Raw genomic sequence first — 20002 nt, 5'->3', positions numbered from 1 at the left:
CCCGTATTCAGAAGATATAATTACTTAGAAGCCTTTCTCTTTGAGAATAACTGAACTAATATTAAGCTAATCACTTTCAGTGATTTATGCTCCAAACAGGCTTTAAAATTTTGCTTTCATTTAATTTTCCCCAGTTGTATCTTGTTCTTTCCTCTTGTCCCTTCCCATTTTTTTTCTTTACTACTTAGTCTCACCTTTTTTTTTCATGTCCATTTTCTTCATCTCTAGCTGTGTCTCATGATAATTCCAAAGGGGTTTTTTGTATCTGTAACCTCTCATCTGTAACATTTCCTATATCACTTTTTCCTAATTTTTATCTGGTGTTTCAAGTCTGTGCAAGAGCGATGGTGGTATCTTAAAGCAGGGGAAGAAAACTGTGTGGCAGGCATATCCAGTGTTTTATTCAGTTCCTCGTATTCTATTCTTTAGACACCCTCTTCATGTCCAACTTTCAACTCCTTTTTTTGAAATGCATACTATACAAATTACTCTTAAGGGAGAATTTGTGAACCTCAGCAAGGTAAGGTGACAGCCTCGGAAGAGAAAAATGTAATCCCTTCATTAAGCGTGGCTACAAGGCAAAGGTATTCTTCAATTTCTAGTAAATTCCCCAAGTACTTTCTTTCCTAAGTTATTCTTTCTACAAAATGGTATGAAGTTATGAGTCTTTTTTTGCATTCATAGTACCCTATTTCACTGTAAATTAAAGTCTTAAGATTTTAACCTCTCTGTTCCTTCTACAGTTTCTTTCTTTAACAACTTTTATAATTGAAAAACTCACTAAAAATTATGCAATGAAATCTGAGACTCCCTAAAATTGCCTCAATCTACAAAATTCATGGTGCGAGTATTTCCTTGGAAAGCAAATATATCTGTCTCAACCAAAACATTACAGGCAACTAGTATAAATACAAATTTCACTAAGAGATTATTCACCTTAATTAACTAATGCCTTTAACTCCCTAAAGAATGGAAGTAAAGCCTACACATTTATTTTTTTTCTTCATATGACCCTAAAATATGTTATTTATATCTGTTAGGATGAGATATTGATTTTAATTTAAAAAAGATGTTACACCTCTTTTAACATTATACAGATCTACTAGTTCTATTTTGCCATTTCCAGTGGACACCCGTATTTCCTGACTTAGTAGTTTTGCCAGAAAAGTGACGGAGTTGACCTGATGATTTGTGAAATATTTGTGGGTGAAAGTTCTGAGTCTGAGAAGCATCCTGGGGAGATTTTGAATGTTACATGTATTCTAGCAAAGATATGCTCCAATGGGCAAAGTTCTTCAGATGAAGGCTGGGTAGGCCTGGATCCCAGTTGTGAGTCTTTAATCTTACATTATAGCAGGTGGTTAGTTGGATAAAGGGAAAAATAAGCTTCTTGGAAATTAACTAAAGTACAGGTAGATGTAAGGATTGTTTCTTTATATGCATATGCCCTCTGTAGACCTGCTTATATTTGGTGTTTTAAGCATAATGAATAAACTGTTTCCTTACCTCACCTCTACCTTAACACTTCTGGGTGTCAGGGCTGGTTTCGGGTGTACTGACAAGCTAGAGGTATGAATATAACAAGTCTTAAAATCAGAGATCTGGACAAACCTTGCATTCTGGTGTCAACAGCATAAAATGCAAGCCTACACTGGGAGAAAGACTCCCTCATATGAGTTTTTATGAGAGTTTTAAGCTGGTAAGGTAAAGCACTAGCGTGGAAGAGGACTTTTTCTACCGTATCAGCTTTCTTTTCAGTGTATGACTGCAAAACTGGGGACAGTAGCCAGCTCCTCTTTCAAGTGTGTAGCTACTAAATTGGTATGTATTTCTCCTGAGTTAGTTACTGATATTTATAGACTATTTTGTTAATTATTTAACATTTAAGATCTTATCAATTACTGAATTGATAAGATGCATTGCTGGGTGTCAGTTTTATTTCTAAAGCAGTGCATTCAAATAGGATTTTTGGTAAGCCTCTTGATATACAAATTTTTATGCATAAATTAAAAAGTTGACTTAATATCATTTAATGCAGTTGCAGCTTTTAGAGATCCTATATTTGTCATTATTTTAGTTTCCCCTCAGAATTAAAGGAGATGCTTTTATTTTCCTAAAAGGGACATTATGGAAAAGAGTGTAAAAAAGATGCTATTGAAATTTTCTTTACTTCTTTGAAAAACCATTTTACTTTATGCAGATGACGTTTTTATTTCTTTCTGATCATTCCATGATAGTAGTAGTAATAGCACACTTCTATTGTTATCCTGTCAGAATATCACAAAATGTTCTCTTCTATTTTTATATTAGTGCATTTTTGAAATCACTGTGGACAGCTGCTGCTAAGTAAAATATCCCTCCTCCTTTTTTCTCCAAAACATCTCTTGATCTGAAAACAAATCAAAAGAACTTTCTTAGGTAGATATGGATATACATTTCAATTATAAATATACCCAGCATGATCAGAAATAAACTTAAGATGATACATTCTAAACTGTAAAAAAAGCAAAATGCAGTACAAAATTGTGAAATTCTTTATTTCCTAAAGGAAAAACTTAAAATTAAGACACATTTTCTCATGAGAATTTTCTTCAAAAGTAAGCTGTTTTTCTACAAGTCCTGCTTTAAACATACTGAATTCCATCCCTTTTCCTTCCTTCCTTCTATCTTTCTCCCTTCACCTCCCACAAAAGTGAATAACTTTGTAGTAGTTCAGCAGATAAAAATGGTTTTAAATCAAAGATCCCAGATGGTAATTAGAAACCCATCAATATGCTGCTATGTCATTATTCTGTATGGTAGATTAGGTATTGTATGTATTCTGAACTAGAGAACACTGAACATAATTTATATATGACACAGCTTTATTTCAAGTTTTACTTAAAAATCAGAGCTACTTCTCAGATGTTACACATCACAGCAACTGCTCTATGAACTATTGCATTTCAGCAGGGCATCACATTCCCAAAATCAGTGTGTACTCTTGAGTCTACGTATGTGCTAAGAGAAGCTTATTTATACAGGGAACATAGTTTTCCAGTTAAAATACAGTCTTTATGCCCCATTACTGCTTTTTCTTGCAGCTGGTGTACAAGTTGTGTTCTTTATCCATTTTGTGCTTTTACCTTTTACTTGAGTAAGTCATAAGGCTTACAGAAGATCCAGGGTGGCTTGTGAGTATTGTAGTACAAAGGACTGAAAGCTTTTTCTTTCTTTCCTTATGGAATTCGGTGATGCAATTAAGGCATTTAAATACAGTTGTTGAAAAGCTTCTGTTGTGAGCAGAACTTGAAAAGAAAACAATACCATAGCGAGTCACTTGTTCTTTTATTGCTTCTCCCTATGCAACCTGCTTTTAGCTGTTTATTTTATGCTGATTAAACAGACTTCTTTCATTAACTGCACTCCCCTAGATATTGTTCTGTCTGCAAACATGGCGAGTGCCAAAAATAAAGTCATCTTTTGAGCTTTGTTCAACCTGAACTTTTGCTAAGCTATTCCCATGTACTCTGTAAATAATAAATATCACATGATTCCATTACTTAGCTTAATTATCCTGGCACAGAAGGAGGATATTTGACCAAGTCAAAAGCACATTTGATCATACATCCTGGAAGTATAAGCAGCTGGTTAGTGTAAGAAAGAAACCCAGTAACTACAGAAAAAAGTGTGGTTTTCAGACTAAGTTTAGAAAATATTTCTAGAGGACTTTTTCAGAGAGAGCTTTCTGTCATTCACGGTAATGTCATTTGTGTGTTCCATCATTCAGGATAATAGAATGTTAGGCGCGGTCTATGTAGTGCTGGGCAGAAACCCAGTTCTTCCAGATGAGAGCTATTTCAGGTCTGACAGGGAAACTTAATTAGCTGACCGTGAGCTGTTTCTTGCAGACATTTGGGTACTCTTGCACTGCTCCTCCTTGCGTTATGCATACTCACGGTGCACGATGTTTCCTTGGCTGTACACGGATGCAGTACAGGACCATAGTGCCAGACAACCCTTGCCCCCCTAGTGCAAACCGTCACTTTCTGCCAAGTTTGGCTAAACCAGGCTCTGTCCATCTGGTATCCGGCTGAGCTGGCTCCTGAATTAATTCAGCGTTTGGTGCGCTGCTGCAGCTGCATGCTCCCACAGGCTTGTCCTGTGCACTTGGCTCTGTGTACCACCATGTGAGGGAGGCTGTTGCACACAGACATGCTTGGGGTGCATAAGGATGACACAAGGCAGGCATGTCTGAAAACCATAGTCTAGCTGTCTTTGAAAACATGTGAATCAACCACTGGGTCACAATCAACTGCCACTCTAGTTAGTAATAAGTGGTAAATGGCCAAGCTGTTGTATGCTTTTTCTTGTTCAATATTACTTTGCCTTGTGTACTCCCACAGCTGTGGCTGCAGGTTTCAGAAGAGTATAATTTAGGAAGGAAAATAGTGTTATCTAATATCTGAAGTTCTTTTAGTCCTGGCAAACGCTGAACACACCGACCTTGATCCAGTCAATAGTTTCAATTGCTAGTTAATAATGCTGGTCCAGTGGTTCTCCTTTCCTGCTCATTAGAGACATTCCCAAACTCACAGTTACAGAAAACAATACAGTTATTTCATTGTTGCCTGCCTCACCCTAACTGTTTAATTTTTCTTCCTGACAGAGAAAAATCACACTCTGAGCCCTTTTTACTCTCTATGTTCTCACTACCAAAGACCTGATTTCACATCTTTTTGCAGTGAATCAAAGCATGGAAAGTTTTGTTCCACACTGACTCTTGCTTATGCAAGAATAACTGTAAGGCTTTGATCATCTCTTTATTATAATTAGATGTGGATCAATTCATACTTATATTTTCAATTCATATCTAACTAATCAAGCTGGGATTTTTGCAGCAAAAGTAGAGGTTTATATAAGGAGAAATCTAGACTTAACATTCTTCGCTCTTCAGATCCAAGTTAGTTTAGGTCTTGCTTATATTAACTAGACCTGCCAGAAACCAGGTATTACGTGGTCCAGAAAAACAGCTTAAGGGTATCTCAACAACCTTAAGCGTTTTAAACAAGCATTTCACACCTTGTTTTCCTATTTTAATAGAAACTCTTAAAATAAAATAAGATAAAAACTGTCTGGATATAAAATTAACATGCACTTCCTGCCATGTTTCTGTTGCTGTTACTGTAATTTCATCTCACTCTTCATTACTAACTATACCTATTCTAGGTAACCCCATGTGTTCTAGTATATTGAAGAGAGATATATTAAAATCTAGCAATATTAATGCATCTACTTTCCTATTTATGCAAAAAAAAAAAAAAGGTATTTTTTAACTAGTCTTTTGGATAAAAGGTCTCAATACTGTGACATCTACAGTTTACCTGATTTATTTCCAAGCAAATAAGATTTATTTTAGACTTTCCAGGTCTAATTTTTTTAATTCTATTTTTTAGTTTCAATACATGCTTAAATCAAAGTGAAACTGTCCACTATAATAATATGTTTAATGCAAGAGAATTTCTGGGCTTGAGTTAGTTGAGCAAACCCCGAATTAGTCTCTAAAGGTCAATGTATTTCTGAAATCATACTGAAATGCATCCAACAGGAACTCAAACATGTCCAAGAAGCATTGAACTGTTGTTTTATTTATTGTCTTGGCTCCATACTACTGTAAACAAAAGCTGTTCAATCGTTTTGTATTCTCAGTAGTTTTTAGAGCAAGAAATACTGGATTCTTAAAACTGTATGAAAGAAACTTTGCATGTAACAGGTTTGTCAGGTAAGCTGTCTGAAATCGATAGGTAGACTGCATAGCTTTACTTTTTACTTAGCCATTCAGTCACACACATATATAGTTCAGAAGAAATAAGATGAGAGTTTGAAAAATGAGGAAAATGCTTAGTTGGCTTAAACCTTCTGTCAAGATCAGGAACAGATTTACTTTAGCTTTTACAGGAACAATGCTTAGGATAATCTGGAATTATTTAACACTAGTAGTACATTTTATTATCAAGCTATCTAGGGGAGAATAAATATTATTATTAAGTCATTAATAGTAATGAATCAAACAGTTAATAAAAACTTCATTGCATATGTTTTTCTACAGCCCCTTTCTTCATATATATTTTTTTAAATGGCCTTAGTAACACAAGTCCTGGCTGTGGGTAAATTTCATTTTAGAAATACCTCTTACTTGTGTGAACAAGCAAGTTGGCATACAGTTTGTAATCAGTGTATGATCAGTACTTAAAAGCAAACTGCAAGGCTTCTCCTCTTTTTTTCCTTTTATTCCCACTCTGTTGTCTCTCTCACTGTTTTTCTTTGCTTGCTTCTGGCTCACTGAAGAAGCTCAAGGCTGTGTGTATGGAACAAAATCTGTCAGCACTGAAGCGGCAGTCCAAGTGATTATCTAGTAATAGCATTATCAGCAGTCAAAAATTCTATCAGTAGAGTGAGTTGTGGGAGCTGCATTGGTAGGAATAATTTGAGAACTTTGGAATGGAGCGCGGGGCGAGAAGAAGACATGATGCTCATGACAGGGATGTGGCACATCTTGGATGTAAGGAGTGCCTGAGCTCAGAAGAGAGGAGAGGGGATTTGTTGATCCCTTGCTTGGATTATTTTGGTCCATCTCTTCAGTCTAACTATTGTGTTGCTGTAGGGCCAGGGTAAATCACTTCTGTTCTTCATCTGCAAGGTGAGGAACGACAGCATTTCTGTGATTAGCGAATATATCCCAGATATAAAACAGTGTGAAAGAGGCAAACAATATTATTTTGCCTGGGGGATTAAAGGGAAAGAAAGGACTTCTGGAACAGATCTGGGGAAGGTTAGCCACAAATATGAAAATTAGGAGGGGCTTCACTCATCCACCAACCTCTTAACCCTATGATACTCAGAAAATGTTTTGTAGTTCTCTACAAAATATTTTCCTATTGTTGAAGAAATATACCTGAGGATGAAACAAAATTCATTGAGAATTATGCTGATATTCTAGATCAAGATGAGCTCACCTTGTTGACATTTTCAACAAAGCTGCCTGGGAGATGTAGACCTTAGAGAACACAGAAAAATCAAAAGGAAATCTTCAGTTCTGTGATTTTTGTATTTTTCTGTAAATTCTAGAAGTCCTTTATTTAATCCGTTCTTAGTGTAAAGCAAAGTGCAGTATTTCCATTCTACTTACCATATTTTTCTAGCACTGTAAAGAATTATATAAACAGACATACTCTTATTCTAAAAAAGCTCTGAACAGATTGTTGAAGGTTCCCCTCCCATTTTACTTGTCTGATTTATAGCTAGAGTTGGCAGCAATGTCTATAGCTAAAGTTTCTTAACACTTTCTGTTACCACGTCTGTTTTCAATTGCTTATAATTTTGCCAGCTTCAGCTGCTTCCCAGTGTTTTTAGACCTTTTGGCTTGGCCAGTGGTTTTGAGCTTTTATGATACTGGTGAGTTACTTCAGAAGTTTTATGGACCTCATCCTGAGCTGATGTAAATTTGTGTAACTCAAACACTGGGCTTAGCTATACTTTCCTGGGTATAATGCTACAGAAAGAAGCCCAGCTGGTTTTATTTATTTTTTTAGAGAGCTGTGATGTGAATGAGAATGAGACAGTAAGGAAAACGGGAGGAAGTTGAGCTGGAAACTCTACAGTCATGACATGTAGTAACTTCTTTCTATTATTCTGCCTTTTCATGTTGCACAAGCATGTGGATTCCATTTGACTATAGCCAGCTCTGCCCTTCATCAGACTCAAATTTCTTGCTATTGCAAAAGCTGTTATCCTAAAGGGGGAAAACTTCAGTAAGTAACCTAGTGTATTTTTCACTGAATTCCTACAGAGGAGGCAATAGAAAGAGTTGCCTTCTTTATTCAAGCAGTCTTACATTTGTGACGCCCAAGATTGAGCTCATTGTTTGCTGTAGAAGTAGATCCCCTGGGATAATTGAACTTCTGCCATGACACAATGTCTGTAGTAGGAGGTTCCCCTTCAGCATAGGTACCAGAAAATGGCCTTACACTCAGTGACAGATGCTACAGTCAAAACAAATCTGATCAAGCAAAGTGGGTTGTTCCACGTCTACCAGCTGCCGTAAAACTACACATAAAGAGCTTCACATGCTTAGCGCCTTTTTCTTAATTTTCGGAATACAGAATGATAATTTAATCAGGAGATTTTTGAGTCCTGCAGTGATGTTTTAGTTTAACAACATGTACTCAGTTCGCATATGTATTGCTAGTTCCTCTTGGATACAGCACTTCCACTTAGGTGACCTTTATTTTCAGTATCTGACACAATTTATAGCTAAACTGGCCATGGTTAAAAATAAACTCAAGAGTGCTTCACGAAGACAAAGTAAGGTCTAGCTTGTTCAAGAGCATGAGACTCTTCTGAACCAGTATCTTCCTTTTAATGCTGGCTTCCACATTACCTGTGACTGTATCAGAATTCCTCAAGTAATCAAAAGTTATGAAAAATAAAGGATTTTCAGTAGAAGTTGTATACTCACCTTCAATGTGTTAATTTTTTCCTCCTGGTAATTTTTTTCTGGGAGGAGTAAAGTCTCTTGAATACCTAATAGAAAGTAGAGGAGTGTTGGCAGGGAAAAAAAACAAAACATTTTAACCTTTGGGGGTTTTTTGATGAAAAATTGCTCAACAGGATCAAGTTGATCAATCTGTACCTCCTTGGGCTCTCTGTGCTTAGGATATGTTTTCATTTCTGTTACTCAGTTTCACTGTCTAGATATTTGATTGATAATTCAGTATGTACCTTAATATAAGCATGCCTTCACTACCCAGTTTTTTAACCTTTTATTGCAAATATGTGTGTTTACACTGGATAGTACTCTGAATTGTATTTAAAATGGCATTCAAAAACATTGTGCATTTTTAAAACAATTTCAGTGCCCAAACCGACATCTATTCATTTTTTCTTGTGATTTCAGCTTTTAGACTTAATTCTGATCTCTTGTTTTTATCATAAAACAGTAGTCTTTGTTATTCTGAGGCTGTGCTGTTCCTATTTCAGGCCTATCTGGTTTAAAGCAGAGAAAGCCTCTGTGTAGTGTACTGTATTTATTTAATTTCCAGTACTTCACTGAAGGTGTCAGTGTTTTCAAGGAGACTCCAGTGTTGCTGAAAATGTGTCAGTCTTATGTAGTCAGTACTAGGGCTAAAATACATGTGCAACAAGTTAAAGTGGTTACTTAACTTCTTAATTAAGTTTCAGATAACTTATCTAAGCCCTTAGTAGGGCACATCTAGTTAGTAATGCAATAATGAAACACAATGTTGCATTTTTCTTTTGAAAAGGGCTAGGATTAGGGGTTGGGAGGGGGATTGAACCAGCAGCTTTTTATTAATGCCAGAAAAATCAGGTTTAGTTCAACTATATTAGAGAGACATGATGTCCTGTTGGATTAAGTAACTTATTAAAAGTATTGATATGAAGAAAGGAAAAAAGACATGCACAAAACCCCAAAACTTGAGCCTGAGTCCATGCTGTTCTCTTCATGGCATCTGCACCACTGGCCTGATCTGACCAAGGGCAGATGGTGCCGTTTCTGTCAGTGCTGCTGCAAATAGGTTTGAACATAGCAGCAAGGCAGAATTCCTGTTCACGAAACTGCTGCAAGAAAGGTATTACCAGATAGTGAGTTTGTTTTGACCAACTAATCAATATTATGGTGTTACCAGTGCGTTCAGCTGTTCCCACTCTGTTCTCTAAGAGCCACACCAGGAGTACTCTTTATCAGTTGTGTAACTCTGTGAAGGGAAAACATTCATATTTCGTGGGAGAGCAGCAGTGTTGCTTCTTGGGAGGTTCACTCCTTACTTGATTTATAACAAATACGACACCTAGATCTGAGACCTCCTGGATGCATTTGGGTTTGTACCTACCTGGATTTTTGAACAGACCATGTTCTCAGTTTGTTCTTTAGAAGACTGCAGTAATTTTTCCAGACACTTATCCTGCTTTGCTCACCCTTCACCGTGAAAGATTATAATTATTTTCCTTCCCCTTCCCTTGCCCCCTGATAAATTCCTGATACTGGTTAATAAATGCATCTTTCAGTAATAGAATCAGTGCTTCTTACTATGAGTGAATGCAGAACACACTTCTAGGTTCAGACAAGCTGAGCTAGTAGAATGCAAGATGGAGCAGATTTATCATCCCTCGATCTCTAGGTGTTGAGGTCAACTTTCAGACCAAATTTCAAAGTTTTAAATGCTATTCAAATTAATCCTTTTTCCTTTTTCTGAGAACTACTTTGAAAGGAACTTCAGAGCACATAATGCTCTGACTGCATCCACCAATGCACTTTAGTGAGCCAAGTGGAACACATGCTTCTGTTCCCAGCTGTTGCAGTTAGGTGAATTAGGATGTAACTGGGACAAAAAGGCTTAGCTGGTTGCTGCCTTCACTGTCACTGAAATGGATGTTTCAGTGTTCTACTCCTGCTCCTGATTCTGTCCTGATGTTTAGCTTACCCCTTGGAAAACCAAGAGGAGAGACTGGTGAGCCTCATCAGCTTGCTATTCAGTCAGATTAGTACCTCAGTCAATGTGAGACAGGCGCAGGAGCACGTGTCTGGTAGCAAAAGGGAAAAGAAGTAGAATCAGGAGACAGGGAAGGAGTAGGTGAACTGCCACTTACAGTAGCCTTTTAGGTCAGCTGAGCTGTCTTGCCTGCCATCACTCTGAATTGTATAGCCTTTTTATGCCAACACAGACATGCAGCATGGATAGAGCATGACCTGCAGTCTGGCCCTTCATATTCTTGAGAAAAGCCTCCCAGAAGGAATAGTATTCGAAGGAGAATGCAAGATGACTCTCTTAATGGACCATGAAGTGCTGACAGGCTGCTTTTAAAACAAACAAAAGCCCAAACCAACCAAAATCCACACTTGGTTTTGTATATTTTTGGATTTCAACTCTCCCAACGTGTAGATGTCATACAAAATATTACACTTTGAGAATGTTTTAGGTCATCAGTCTGTTACTTGCAGGATTAAAAATCTGCCTTAAAAGATATTATGATCTGTCTGGAAGTCTGGTGAAAATGTATCCTTCTCATAGCTGTTAATCTCCACATCTGCCCCTCTAGAATGCTTTCATGTGATCTGCCCCTGTTGTTTTTTAAGCTTATGTGACTGATGCTAGATAAAGATTATATAGATCAAATGGGAAAGAAGTCTGGTTGTTTTACATACAATATAAAATTCAAAAAGCATGCTTTCATCTACCCACTCTTCAGAAAAAAAAAAAAATAGGGTGGAGGAAAGAAAGGTGTCAGACCCTATTCAGGGGGTAATTATCTTCTCCTGTACAGTGAGATATATAAGAAATGTACTCATCAATAAGAGAGTATCCCCCCAAGTTATAAAGTGGAAAAAAAGTAAAGGGTTGAAACTAAGAACAAAGGCTTGTCAGACTAAAATGGATACAGCTGTGCGTACCATTTTAATGCTGTTAATGCTGTTCATGAGGAATTACACCAAGACGTCTACAACAGGAATCGTGCGATCACCAAAATGGACATTTCTGGAATTTAGAAATATAGCAATATTGGGGGGGGGGGGGGGGGGGGAGGGGGGTTGTTCAGTGAATTTGAATGCATTTTCTTTGTTTAGGTGTGCTACACTCCTATTTACTTACGTTTTGAACACCAACGCTTAGCTGACCAGGGCTTTCTGTGAACTAATGCCTGGGAGCTGCAGCAGCAGGGGATGTTACAAGGCACACAGTCTGCAAACAGCCCTGCTCTAAAACCTCATAGGAGTGTGGTAGCTATTATTTGATGCAATCAAGGTTTTAAAAGAACAACTTCTTCATCTCCTACTGTTTTTCCTGTGTTTTGATAATATTAAGTGATTTCCTGAGCTACTTCTATACTTGGAATACTTAGTAATTCAACACATGCAAGACATAGGAGGGATTTCTGCTTGGGAAAATCGCTTGCAAATTCCTGTTAATTTTTCACGCAATTAACATTGGTGCTGGCCTTTCTTAGGTACCAGTCAATATGATTGATTCTTTTCTTACAGGGCAGTCAGTTTAGTTTATTGAGAACTTTTAAAGAGTGACTGATAGCTCTGTAAGTCACAGAAAGAGTAGTTAAAGGAATTTCAGAAAAAGTACTAGAAATAAAATGACAATTTTTTTGAGATTAGATGTTTTACTAAGAACTTTCATGAAAACGGTAAATCATTGTACCTTTCTGAGAATGTATTGACATAAGTTTTAGGTCTTACTGAAAACGTGTTGATATCTGTTAGGATTCAAATAGCTTTGGGATTTTTTATTCTTAATCTATAAATTAACATGTTGTATCAGTATTCAAAATAAGTAAAAATGTTACTACTTGAAGTATAGTGATACATTTACCTGTCAAAAAGATCCAAGTATATAATTCCTGAGAACTTTTCTAAAAGCATTTACTTTACGTGGGGCAGAAGGTATTTTTAAAAGTGAAATTGATAGGAAAACCCAAACTTCTATGGTTGTGGAATGTGGATTTCTAACCCTTGTACAGCCTCCAAAAAGTGTCTCACTTGCATGAATTTCACTGTCACAGACCTTCAAGACAGCTTTAGAGATTGCCTGGTCCAACCCCCCCTGCTCCAAGCATGGTCGCCCAGAGCAGGTTGCTCAGGACTGTGTCTGATTACCTCCAGGGATGGAGATGACTTCGTCAGAATTTCCTATTACTTAAAATATGTTCCATTCTTGCTACTGTTTGTTGTAAATGTTATTGTGAGGAGCTTAGCTCTCCCCAGGTATTGTAGGTTGAACTCAGGTGACAAAGATGAACAGTTCTGCCTGGGAGCTACACACACAGGTTCACAAGATTGATGTTTCACAATTGTACCTGGCATCTTTATGGAGCAATGAGGTTTCACAGACAGCTGGGGTCTCCTTACAGGCAGAATGGACCACTAGAAGAAATGATCCAACACTTCTTTCTTTCCATATTTGTCCGCAGACTTGGTTCTTGCCAATTACCTGGTAGCAGACTTAGTACTGTGCAGACACATCTTCAGCCATATAAGGGGTCTGATACAGTTAAAAATACATATGGGTTTCTTTGTTGTTGTTATTTTGTGGTTTTGTTGGTGGTTTAGGTTTGTTTTGGTTTTCTTTTTATTATTTTGTGGGGGTTTTGTATTTTCTTTTTAAGGGACTGAGATTAGGTTTTAGCTGAATCTGTCAAATGATTGAAGTGAAGCAGCCTCAAGCTTCTCAAGAAGATGTAGCTGTCGTGGTTTAAACCCAGACACACAGCTCATTCACTCACTCCCCCCCTTCTTTCCCTCCCTCTATTCCTGGAGGGATGGAGAGGAGAATCGAAAAGAATGCAACTCCCACGGGTTGAGATAAGAGCAGTTTAGTAACTAAGGTATAACACAAACCACTACTGCTACCACCAATAATAATAATGATAAGGGAAATAACAAGGGGAGAGAATACAACACCTCAACACCAGCCGACCCAAAACTCACTCCACCCCATCTGACCGAGCACCAACCGATACCTTGTCCAACCCTGCAGTGTCCTAGCCCTTCCAGGTAACTCTCAGTTACATCCTGGGCATGACGTGCTGTGGTATGGAATACCTCTTCGGTCAGTTTGGGTCAGGTGTCCTGTCTCTACTTCCTCCCAGCTTTCCCTCCTCCCTGTCAGAGCATGAGGCTCAGAAAGTCCTTGGTCAGACCAAACATTTGTGTTATCATCTCTGTTCCCAGGCCAAAAGTCAAAACACAGCGCTGCACCAGCTACTAAGATGGAGAAAAATGACTGCTACTGCTGAACCCAGGACAGTAGCATAAACCCAAAGGCTAGTAAGCCTTTCATCCCTATATATATATATAAATATATGTATATAATTTTTCCTTTTTTTACTTTCTAGTCTTGGTGTCCTTACAGTCATCTCCCCATTAAATAACCACGTAGCCAGATAAACCTATTTCCTTACACTTCTTTCTAAAAGTATCATCAGGATGTTGGTTTTTATATCAAAAACGAGCTAATATGTATGCAGCAAACAAAATTATTTCCATTCATTTTCTTTCATTAGTAAAAAACCAAACAATTTTCTGCTTTGCTCAAGATGGGCCAAGTAATCCCCTGTGGCCTTTCTTTGCTTGTATTTTGATAACTCTTGGGATGTGGACAGTGATGGACTTTATGGAAATTTTGCAACAGGCATTTGGTCACCTGCCTTCAGAGAAGGTAGAAAGACTAAAGAAATGGTCATACGGTATTTCATATCCACATAGGATTTCTGAATAGTAAATGTAATTTTAATCTTATTTGCACCTATTTGAAATAAATGTGCAAATTTGATAATAGTCGGATTATATCAGTTATGTTTGCATTTGTACCATCCAACAATAATTTCAAATACAGGGAGAAGAAGCTACTCAGATAAGTAGAAAATGTTATTATTCCCTTTTCTATAATTTTGACAGAATATATGCTTATTTGACAGTTTCTACTTCTCCTTCTTTGTGTGACATTGATCAACTAAAACAGCTGATCAGTGACCTGTACAAATCAATGGATTATCTTTTCAATAGCTGACAGATAGGTACGAATGAGTTGCATGCTGTTAGTCAGCTTGTCTGTGTTACTAATGAATATTCTTGGCCACAAGACACCAACGATCAGAGAACGGGAGGCAGCACGGGGCTGCTTTTCTATCTTAGGCCTTCTTTGTGGCTGTCTCAACTCTGTCAGCTTGCATGCTAAAAGAAGTGGCAGTGGCAATCTGATAATTTCTAATCTCTGACATCAATAGGTCCTGTGGTTTAGTATATGTGAACAAAGAGAGGTGGAGGAGCTAAAAAAATTGAACTCCTGAGAAATAGGCTTTGTGTTTGTAGATGTTGCTTCTCTTCCCTCCTTCAAATGTACTTACTTACATAGAAAACCACTTTATTATACAGAAACCTTACTGCTTTTTGCTGCCATATGTTGTTTACATGTTCCTGGGAATAGCTCACTGGGATCTTGATGTGTCTGTGTTTCTGTGAAAATTTAGTTGTGGAAAGGGTGTTTTTTCCAGACAATTAATCTGCTATTTTTAAAGTGTCAGACTGTCAGAAAAGATGTGCATTTAAAAATCAATTTGAATTTGGTGAGAGTTTTGGCTCAGGGGACAAGGCTTGTTGGGGATTCTTGCACTACTTCATTAGACTAGGTGACACAGTTGGAGAGTACAGATTCCTTTGGCTCTTGGGCACCAACATCAGAAACAGCAAACTTCAAGCTAATCACAGAAGAGTTGCTTCAAGCTTAATTTAATTATATTAGGGAATTAAAGAGAAAACTCCTTGTTGGTACTTTTTAGGGGAGAGGCAAATGTGAGCAAGTGGAGACATGATAAAGTCATAGAAAATCTTTAACACTTTGTAAATGAAAAGTACTGAGACGAGTGAAATGCTTTTCAAATTTGCTTTTAGCAAATCTCTTGCTGTTGGGAAGAATAGTTCTGAGACCAAAAAAGGTACAAAGGCTGGATTCCTCCATCTCTAAAGATTTATAAACTCCCATTCATCCCTGTGGCCTAACTCCTGATCCAATTTCTACTGTATTTCCGTTTGAAGTCACTGTGTTACTTGCCCTAACCTCATATATTCCTTAATAAACTCTTCAACTATCCTGAACATTTGTTATACTTTCATGAACTGTTAAAAGCAACAAATTTTGCAACACATGGATGCTGTTTGATCAAACAGAAATAGTTTAGGCTCAAAAGTTAGCATTAAAAGAAATTATTATTACTAGAGGCTTCTTGTCAGCATTCTATTATTCGTATGGTTCTATAAAAATAAGCGTTTTTAGAAAGAAGAGAGAAAAACCCTATTTCATCAGCTAAAATCTAAATTATACAAAGATGTGGTTGTTTAAAAAAATAAAAATAACAAACAGGAAAAAAGTGTCACTAAATGACTAAATCAAACAAAATACAGACGGGTCTCTGCTTTGGCTCTTGGAGAATTAGAAAAGGGAGCATCAAACAAGCATAATTTTTGATTTGCTTAGCATCAGTTTTTTCAGTTGTTTAAACACTTTCACTTATCGTATGTTTATAATGCACCTTATATAGGTGGTATGAACTGATAATTGGAAATATTTATTGATTGGGGTTGGGAGAAAGAGCAGCATTACAGCATTATAGTCCAAAAATTAAAAGTAATGCTAGAAATTAAAAAGTAGTTGCTGGTGACACAATTCCCTTTTTTAAATTAATTTGACCAAAACCTAACATATAATTAATGTGAAATCTGGCAAAGGATTAATATATATGCTATAGGGATGCCTAGAACATTTGGCATGACCATAGAGACAAGGAAAATTTTTTATTAACAAAAACATTATCTTTTTAATAGCACAGAACCATTTCCCTAGATCTTCCCAGATATGTGAGTAAGCCAGATTTTCAGGATGATTTTCCTGAAGACATAGCATCATAGAATGGTTTGCGTTAAAAGAGACCTTTAAAGGTCATCTAGTCCCAACAGCTCAGCAATGAGCCTTCCACTAGACCAGGTTGCTCAACCAAAGGCCAACCTGGCCTTTGAAAGATTCCAGGTATGGAACATCCACAACTCTTCTGGACAACCTGTTCCAGTGTCACATCACCCTGACAATAAAGAATTTTTTCTTAGTAACTAATTTAAATCTACCTTCTTTCAGTTTAAAGCCATTTCTCCTTGTCCTTCCTCTACATAAGTCCCTCTCCAGCTCCTCATAGGCCTCTTTTAGGCAGTGGGAACTGCTCTAAGGTCTCCCTGGATCTTTCTGTTCTCCAGGCTGAACAAGCCCAGCTCTCTAAGCCTGTGTTCATGGGAGAGGTGCTCCAGCACTCTCATCTTTCTTCTGGCCCTAGTCTGGACTCACTCCAACAGGTCCGTGTCTTTCCTGTGCTGAGGACTCCAGAGCAGGACGCAGTAGTCCAAGCGGGGTCTCACAAGAGCAGAGTAGAGGGGTAAAGTCCTCTAAGAATTCTCCAATATACTAATAAAGAATACAACCAGCTTGGTTGCCAAAATGAAAATTGTAAGATCTCATTAAAGCAGGTCTTCTATTTGTGAACACACTGCATGAAAGAACAGTTACAGACAAGAAACTTATTTTCTATGAGCAGAAGGGTTTTCTTATGTACTATGGCCAATACTTTAGAAGCTACTGTTTAAAATTTTAAAGCATATGTGCTTCCTTGTGCATACTATAATTTAAAGACTAGATTTTTCAAATGCATTTTCTGCCACTGATCCAAAGAAAACATATTTTTACTTCTAAGCAGATATTGACTTAAATGAACTATTATAAACTAGTGTTTATCTATAGAAATAAAAGATAAAAGTCCAACTGTATACATACATGGGGAAAAAAAGAATTGGTTCTTTTTCTGATTTTCAGGCTCTAGACTATGCAGATGTTAGCATAGAGCATATCTGATGTAGTCCAAAAGCTACAGAAACTGTTTTTACAAGAGAATAAATTGGGCATTTCACACCTTGCTTAATAAAGATTTTAAAAATATTTTTATTTTTTAGTTTATTTTTCTATGCATGTTATCAAGAAGACAAAAAAAAATATGGAACTTCTCTAAGAACCAGAACTACTAGTAGTATTAGTGTTGCTTCATCTTTAGAACAATATTAAGTTGCATAAATGTATATATATATATATCATCAGTAGATTGGAGAGACTGCGGGCAACGTGAAATGCAGTCCTGATTCATCATCAGGCAACTTTATGTATGATTTCTTTGATCGTCTCCGTAAGACCTGGTAGCAGTAAATTATCATACACTTATGAGAAAAATGAGCAGCATGGCTCAAAAACTCTGGGCAATTAATTAAATGATATGCTTGTTCATATTGCAGGTCAAGCAGTTAATTGTGCCAAGAATTGCTTTGAAATCATGCATGCCTCAACTTAAGACTTTTTGCCTCCCAAGAGAATTCCTCGGATGTTACTATGTATCACACTTCCTGTGGATGCCAGTCTAATGCTAATTAATCCTGTTAGCATGTATAATAGATAGAGTGATATCTGGAAATCTGAATCTGTATTCAGCAGTTCTGCACAGCAGCATAGAAGAAAATTGAAATCTTTGTGGCTCCTTGAACATGAGAGTAAAACATGATTCATGGTTAAAATTAATGTCATGTTCTTCGATAAATCATACTTCACAGGGCAATGGAATAACTGCAAGCTAGGATTAAAGAATTTTCAGCTACTTTTGAACTTTTTAGCATTACAGTGAAATTGTGTTTGAATGAGTTATGTGCTTTTCAGCTTCCCGTGCCCCTGGATGTATAGGAGTCTACTTTTCCTGTGCAATTCTCCTTTTGGATTTGATGTTTTCACTCAAATCTCTATCAGAATGGTATGACTGCTAATGCTGGGTTTGAATTTTCAGTTTGTTTTATAAGGCTGAAAAAGATTCCTTCAGTTTAAAAATGCTGAAACTTGAATCTTCAGAAAATGTCCATACAGTGAAAAAGAAATCTGTAATTAATGATCTTTGATCCTTTGTAGACTTTGGTCCTTGTCTGAAATATAGAAGGTCTAACCATAAACCCAGTCATGTAAATGCCAATCATTTTTAGTGAAGCAGTAAAGTAATGCAAAGATCAGGTCCACTTGAGTTGTAGGGTTCGTTTTGGAGAAGTTTATAGTGGTAGGGATTTTTCAGTGATTATTCAGAAAGATTCAAATGGGATTGTAATACAAGTACACTGTTGCAAATATATTAATATTGCTTATTACTTGTAGTTCAGCATATTGCACTCCCAGTGTGTATTTTATTAACAACTGTACATGTTTTTTCATGAGGAAACTGAAGTTATTTGACATACATAAATTTCAAGAACTTTGAAAATATTGCTATTAAAAATAACCCAACTCTTTGGGTTATTTTAAATCTCTTCTTTAAATAGAAGAACTCTTATCAGAAGATGAGGGTGATTAAAAACTATATATCTCTACATATGTATTTCTGAGATGATTGAATGAAATGAGGATTTATAGTTTTGTAAATATTTGTAAGTGATGTCAGAGTTTCCTCAGCTGTGAGTAAGCCTCAATTGGTAAGTGACCCATTAAGAGTCCCCAAAACAATGGCAAATGGACTTGAGCCTGTAACAACAAGATAGCTATCTACTAGATGAAGAATTTACAGGGGAAAGTACATTCTTGGCTACATCCCAGCTCTTCTGAAGTTTTTTCTTCTCTCTGTTCAAAGCAAGAAAAAGATGGTTTTTCATTTTCCTGTTAGCATTCCTTCTAGAAACTGAGATCTCCTTCTTTATGGGATCAACATTTCAAAACACAAATTATGACAAAATAATTTGGAATCATCCTATGATTCTATGATCAACTTATTTTCAGAGCTCAAAAATGGTGATCATACCAAAGATACAGCAGGATCAGGAGATGTGCTACAACTTCAAATAATACAATAAAATATATTAATATAACACATACATCTAATCTATAGGAGAATAGAAGGCTTTCTTCCCTTTAGTCCTGCTGTGAGAGAAAAAAATGTCAATTCTTTTAAAGAAATTTAACCTTATTTAAATGGAATTAACTTTGTTCTTCAATCTGGAAGGAGGACTAGGTCACATTATTAAAGTGGTGGTCATTAAACAGCATGAAGGCTTAAAAGTTATAAATATAGATGCAGAAATATCTGTCCCAGAAATGAGTGTTACATAGGGTTTATTTTATCATCTCTATAAAAGTGAAAAGTATTTTCTCTGCCTTTGTAATGATTTTCAGTCCCCACATTCAACACATAAGGAAAGAGGTTTGGTTATCCATGGATGTTCTATAGAAAGTTATTTCTTGGCATCATGTCTTGCTAATTATTAGTACAATACCACAAACATCTCCAAGACTTTGTAAGTCATTTGTAAGTGGTACAGGCTGTACACATAGTAACTATTTCTATACAATGCCTTCTCATTATAAAAGAATGAAAATATTGAAGG

This window comes from Lathamus discolor, chromosome 4, assembly GCF_037157495.1.
Source record: "Lathamus discolor isolate bLatDis1 chromosome 4, bLatDis1.hap1, whole genome shotgun sequence".
Classification (NCBI taxonomy): Eukaryota; Metazoa; Chordata; class Aves; order Psittaciformes; family Psittacidae; genus Lathamus; species Lathamus discolor.
The sequence above is the reverse complement of the archived record's forward strand: the minus strand, read 5'-3'. Positions refer to the sequence as shown.